Below are 6,584 nucleotides of genomic sequence, written 5' to 3'. Positions count from 1 at the left end.
TGTGTACTTTTCCTCACTTGTATCCCATTGCGGATGTATACCAACGTGGTATTGCAGCTATAAATTTCCTTCTTTTACTACCAGTACCTAATATCACGGAAGAAACATTTCTTTACGGATCCATATATATTTGGTGATATTATGAGTGCTAAAAACTGCTCCTCTTGTTTTTAAACATATTTTGTGTATTGTTCTATTGGTGTTAAATAAAATAGTTTGAATTTTTATATGATTTTTTTCAATTATTTATTTCAAGTAGTTTTTTGATTGGTTAATAGAATATTAAATACTCACCTGCTCCTGACGCTGTCCCTGCCTGTTCCATGGTACCGCCGCTTCTTCGCGCCTGCGCGAGAAGGACCTGCCATGACGTCACGGTCACATGACCGTGACGTCATGGCATCGGTCACATGACCGTGACGTCATGGCAGGTCCTTCTCGCGCAGGGCCTGTGAGGACGTCGCGGTCACATGACTGTGACGTCATGGAAGGTCCTTGTCGCATACCATCCTTAGCTCCGGAACGTCGCAAAGAGCGGGAAAAGTGCCGAAGGGTGACTATATGATGATTTTTTTTTTGTATTTTTAACATTAGATCTTTTTACTATTGACGCTGCATAGGCAGCATCAATAGTAAGAACTTGGTTACACATGGTTAATAGCGGCGGTAACGGAGTGAGTTAAGGTACCTTCACACATAACGATATCGTTAACGATATTGTTGCTTTTTGTGACGTAGCAACGATATCGTTAATGAAATCGTTATGTGTGACAGCGACCAACGATCAGGCCCCTGCTGGGAGATCGTTGGTCGCTGAATAAAGTCCAGAACTTTATTTCGTCGCTGGACTCCTGCTGACATCGCTGGATCGGCGTGTGTGACACCGATCCAGCGATGTCTTCACTGGTAACCAGGGTAAACATTGGGTTACTAAGCGCAGGGCCGCGCTTAGTAACCCGATGTTTACCCTGGTTACCATCCTAAAAGTAAAAAAAAACAAACAGTACATACTTACCTACAGCCGTCTGTCCTCCAGCGCTGTGCTCTGCTCTCCTCCTGTACTTGCTGTGAGCGTCGGTCAGCCGGAAAGCAGAGAGGTGACGTCACCGCTCTGCTTTCCGGCCGCTGTGCTCACAGCCAGTACAGGAGGAATGCAGAGCACAGCGCTGGAGGACAGACGGCTGTAGGTAAGTATGTAGTGTTTGTTTTTTTTTACTTTTAGGATGGTAACCAGGGTAAACATCGGGTTACTAAGCGCGGCCCTGCGCTTAGTTACCCGATGTTTACCCTGGTTACCGGCATCGTTGGTCGCTGGAGAGCGGTCTGTGTGACAGCTCTCCAGCGACCAAACAGCGACGCTGCAGCGATCCAGATCGTTGTCGGTATCGCTGCAGCGTCGCTTAATGTGAAGGTACCTTTACCCGCGGCATAACGCGGTCCGTTACCGCCGGCATTAACCCTATGTGAGCGGTGACTGGATGGGAGTATGCGGGCGCCGGGCAGTGACTGCGGGGAGGGGGGAAGGAGTGGCCATTTTCTTCCGGACTGTGCCCGTCGCTGATTGGTCGTGGCTGTTTTGCCACGACCAATCAGCGACTTGGATTCCATGACAGAGGCCGCGACCAATGAATATCTGTGACAGAAAGACAGACAGAAAGACGGAAGTGACCTTTAGACAATTATATAGTAGATATGCGCTTGCAGTTAAGTTTTTAATACCAGTTTTGAAATTAATTAGTAAGTTATATTTTAATTACCTTTTTGGGTACATTTCCATTGAGTTTTGATTAAGGGCCTCATTGTGTGAGCTGAGCTACCCTTAATCCAGAGAATCTGTGGTCAGACTTGAAGATTACTCTTCACCAGAGAAAACCATCTAACTTGAAGGAGCTGGAGCAGTTTTTCTCGAGGAATGGGCAAAAATCACAGTGGCAAGATGTGGAAAGCTCAGAGACTTATCCAAAGTGACTTGCAGCTGTAGTTGCAGCAAAAGGAGGCTCTACAAAGTACTGACTTTAGGGGGGTGAATAGTTATGTACACTGAAGTTTTCAGTTATTTTGTCCTATTTATTGTTTGCTTCACAATAAAAAGGAAACCAAATGTTCACAGCTGTAGGCATGTTCTTTACATGAACTGATGCAAACCCTCAAAAAAAAAAAAAAAAGGGGGTGGGTGAATACTTTCACAAGCCACTGTGTCTAATCCCACCATGGAGCAAACGCGCTGCGGAAAATTCTGCAATGGAATCTGCAGCGTGTGCATTTAGCCTTACCTTCCAGCATCCAAGGTGCGGCATTTCACTTGTCAGGACTGGTGCGAAGTCTTCTTTGCTGGGTCAGGGACACTGGAAGGAAAGAGATTCGCAGGCCTCTCGTCTAGTCGCCAGGTAGCACTGACCTGGATACTGGACCGGAGTCCCACAAATCCATTCACTCATCTCTAAGGCCATGTTCACACAGTGCGTTTTTTACCGCGGAACCGCGGCGGTTTTGCCACTGCGGTTCCGCAGCTGTTTTCCATGCAGGGTACAGTACACTGTACCCTATGGAAAACAGGACACACTGTGCACATGGTCCGGAAATTGTAAAAAAAAAGACGCGCTGAATAGCTCCCGGAAAAAAGAAGGAGCATGTCAATTCTTTTTCCGGAGCCGCAGCGGTTCTGCACCCATAGACCTCCATTGTGAGGTCCAAACCGCAGTAAAACCCGCAGATCAAAAATATATCTGCGGGTTTTACTGCGGTTTGATGTGCAGAACCGCTGCAGCAGGAAGTGCGGGGAGCGGGCGGAAGTGCGTGGGCGGAGTGTGGCTGCCCCCCCCGTGTTCCGATCCCGCCCCCCCGTGCTCCGATGCCCCCCCCAGTGCTCCGATGCCCCCCCCCAGTGCTCCGATGCCCCCCCCGTGCCCTAATCTCCCCCCCTTATACTCACCCGGCGTCCCGGTGTCCGTCCGGCCGTCTTCTCCCTGGGCGCCGCCATCTTGCAAAATGGCGGGCGCATGCGCAGTGCGCCCGCCGAATCTGCCGGCCGGCAGATTCGTTCCAAAGTGCATTTTGATCACTGAGATATAACCTATCTCAGTGATCAAAATAAAAAAATAGTAAATGACACCCCCCCCACTTTGTCACCCCCATAGGTAGGGACAATAAAAAAAAATAAAGAATTTTTTTTTTTTTTTTTTTTCACTAAGGTTAGAATAGGGGTAGGGGTAGGGTTAGGGGTAGGGTTAGGGTTAGGGGTAGGGTTAGGGGTAGGGTTAGGGGTAGGGTTAGGGGTAGGGGTAGGGTTAGGGTTAGGGGTAGGGGTAGGGTTAGGGGTAGGGTTAGGGGTAGGGTTAGGGTTAGGGGTAGGGTTAGGGGTAGGGTTAGGGTTAGGGGTAGGGTTAGGGGTAGGGGTAGGGTTAGGGTATTTTCAGCCATTTTAACCCTAAAAAAATTCCTAGAAAACACACAGACTCTGGCTAGAAAACTGCATCAAAAAAACGCATCAAAAAACGCATCAAAAAACGCATCAAAAACGGACCAAAAAAGGACCAAAAAAAGGACCTGCGTTTTCTGCCAAGAGCTGCAGTTTTTTAAAAAACAGTCAGGAAAAAAAAAGGATGGAAATCCTGAACGTGTGAACATACCCTTACTGTGATAATAAACTTCATCCTCCCTTATCCTTTTGCAAACAACCAGAAGAGAAGGGGAGGAGCGACATCAAACACCCTGAACAGATCCTGCGCACTGCAAGATAGCCATACACTTGGTTTTCATGGCAAATTTCTGCAGTTGTACCCCCTAGTGTTTAAAAATATCAAAACTTTTTAAATAGTTCATATTTTATTCCATTAAATTTTTTTAATGAATTAAAATATTAATACTTTGTTGTTTTTCTACAACTGAATTTTTTTTTATTTTTTGTTCATGACACATCCGATTTAAATGCACACTCCAGTAAATTTCCCCTTTTGTTAGCAATCATTTGTATGTGTAATTAGCGTAGTAACATACTTACACACAGCATTTGTGTGGATTGGAGGCCAATTTCTCAATGATCATCCATGAGACTCAAAATGAGGATAAAGAGGGCTTATTTTTAATGCCCTGAGCTGACATTTCTACCGATATCATTTTGGAGTAGATACGATGTCTTGATCACCTGTTATTGCAATGTTGAGAAGGGCAAACCCCCCAGAATTCTGGTGTTTCAATTTTATATCATTATGCTGATTACCGATTAATTTACTTTATGTTCTGATAGATCAGACTTTTCTGGACATTGCGATACCAAATGTGCGCAATTTTTTTTTAGGTGTTTTACTTGTAATGTGGCAAAAGGGGGTGATTTGCACTTTTTTTTTTTTTACTGTATTTAATAGTCCCCATAGGTGACTTGAGATTGCAATTGCCTGATCCCCTATACTTTACATCAGCAGTGCTATGTATAGAGAAAAATCACAATCTGCTATGAACGCCAGCTAAATGCTGCCTTTCACTGGAGTATCATAATGACAGGCACAGTGGGGTCTTCAGCAGACCCCCGGCTGTCACGGCAACCCATCGGCACCCCGTGATCACATCGATGGGCGCAGGGAATGATGCACTCTTCCTGTCCATGTGTGTTAAATGCCATTTAAGTGATTAATAATGACATTTTAGCTCCGCACCAGTTAGGGGCACATAATGGCTGATTTAAGGGAACCTGTCACCCCCAAAATTGATGGTGAGGTAAGCTCACCGTCATCAGGGGCTTATCTATAGTATTCTTTAATGCTGTAGATAAGCCCCCGATGTATCCTGATAGAGAAAAAGGTTAGATTATACTCACCCAGGGGCGGTCCTGCTCCGGCGCCTCCTATCTTCATTAAATGACGTCCTCTTCTAGTCTTCACGCTGCGGCTCCGGCGCAGGTGTACTTTGTCTGCTCTGTTGAGGGCAGAGAAACCTACTGCAGTGCGCAGGCGCCGGGAAAGGTCAGAGAGGCCCGGCACCTGCGCACTGCAGTACTTTGCTCTGCCCTCAGCAGGGCAGACAAAGTACACCTGCGCCGGAGCAGCGGCGTGAAGACCAGAAGAGGACGTCATGGAATGAAGATAGGAGGCGCCGGAGCGGACCCGAGACACCCATTTGACCAAACCGCAGCGGGGACCGCCCCTGGGTGAGTATAATATAACCTCTTTTAGGAAACATCGGGGACTTATCTACAGCATTACAGAATGCTGTAGATAAGCCCCTGACGACGGTGAGCTTACCTCACCATCGATTTTGGGGGTGACAGGTTCCCTTTAACTCAGAATGGAAAGACGTGGGCTTGGCAGTCCGCATCAAAGGCAGGGACATGACATATGACGAAACGGTATGTCATATGTAGTGAAGGGGTTAATGAAAATTGCCATTGTGAAAGCCAAAAATTGCTCAGTCTCAAAATGTTTGCTCACAAGGGTGGGCTTAAATGATACGAGGAAGATCAGCAGCTGCAAAGACGCACAAGGGATTTTATTGCATTTCCGCAGGAGAAACGCAATGTAATCTGCATGAGTAGCAATAAAGTTTTAGCAAAGTGACAGAACAAAACAAAACAGCTTTATTTAAAACATGACATACCAAAAACAGACAAACTGCAGCTGACAAAAATGCATGCAATAAATCACAACATAATTGCTGAAAATCTGCAGCATCAAACACTCGCCAAATACTCACTGTGGGAATGTAGCAGAAAGGACTTGTCCGACAATTAATGAGTTATAACTAGTGATGAGCAAGTGTGCCCTGATAAGGTGTTATATAAGCATGCTCGGGTGCTAAGAGTGTCTTCGGCGAGCTCGAATACTATGCTTGAGACCCGCGCCGGCATGTCTCACGGCTGTTTGACACACGCGGGGGCCTAACAAACAGGAAATCCCTACATGCTTTGCTGCTAACAGCCGTGAGACATGCCAGCGCGGGGTCTCGAGCATAATATTCGAGCACGCTGGAGACACTCTTAGCACCTGAGCATGCTAATATAACACCTTATCTGAGCATGCTCGCTCATCCCTAGTTATTACTGATGCGGCCTCTCGGAATATGGCTGCAAAAAAAAAAAAATATTAGTCAGTAACATACAGCCACGATAGAAATAATGCACAAAAACGAAAAGGACAACACATATGTACCTCACACCACCACAAAGCAGACAGCTCCACCAAAAATAAGACCTTACAGCTACAGAGGAGAAAAACGATCGCTTTGACCCCAAGGTGAAAAAAACCGCAGTGCCCTGAAGGGGTTAATACAGTCCTCAGCCGCTGCTGCACCTCATGGGAAGAATCAGGGAGATGAGATCTAAAAGGAAAATACTAAAACCCTATGTGCCATATTTGTCTATGCCTATGGTAGATTTTACCTATGGTAGATTTTTTAGTCATATTTGTCTGTATCTATGCCTATGTATTTGTCTATACCTATGGTAGATTTTTTTACAGTGTGCGGGAAATCAGCGATTCCGCAAAATTAATGAACATGTTGCTTTTTTTTCCGCGATTCGTTTTTTTTCACGGAAAAAAAAAAAATCGCAACATTTGCACAAGTTTTGCGGATTACATTGAAATGATTGGGAA

This window comes from Ranitomeya imitator, chromosome 2 (genome assembly GCF_032444005.1).
Source record: "Ranitomeya imitator isolate aRanImi1 chromosome 2, aRanImi1.pri, whole genome shotgun sequence".
In the NCBI taxonomy this organism is placed as follows: domain Eukaryota; kingdom Metazoa; phylum Chordata; class Amphibia; order Anura; family Dendrobatidae; genus Ranitomeya; species Ranitomeya imitator.
The sequence above is the reverse complement of the archived record's forward strand: the minus strand, read 5'-3'. Positions refer to the sequence as shown.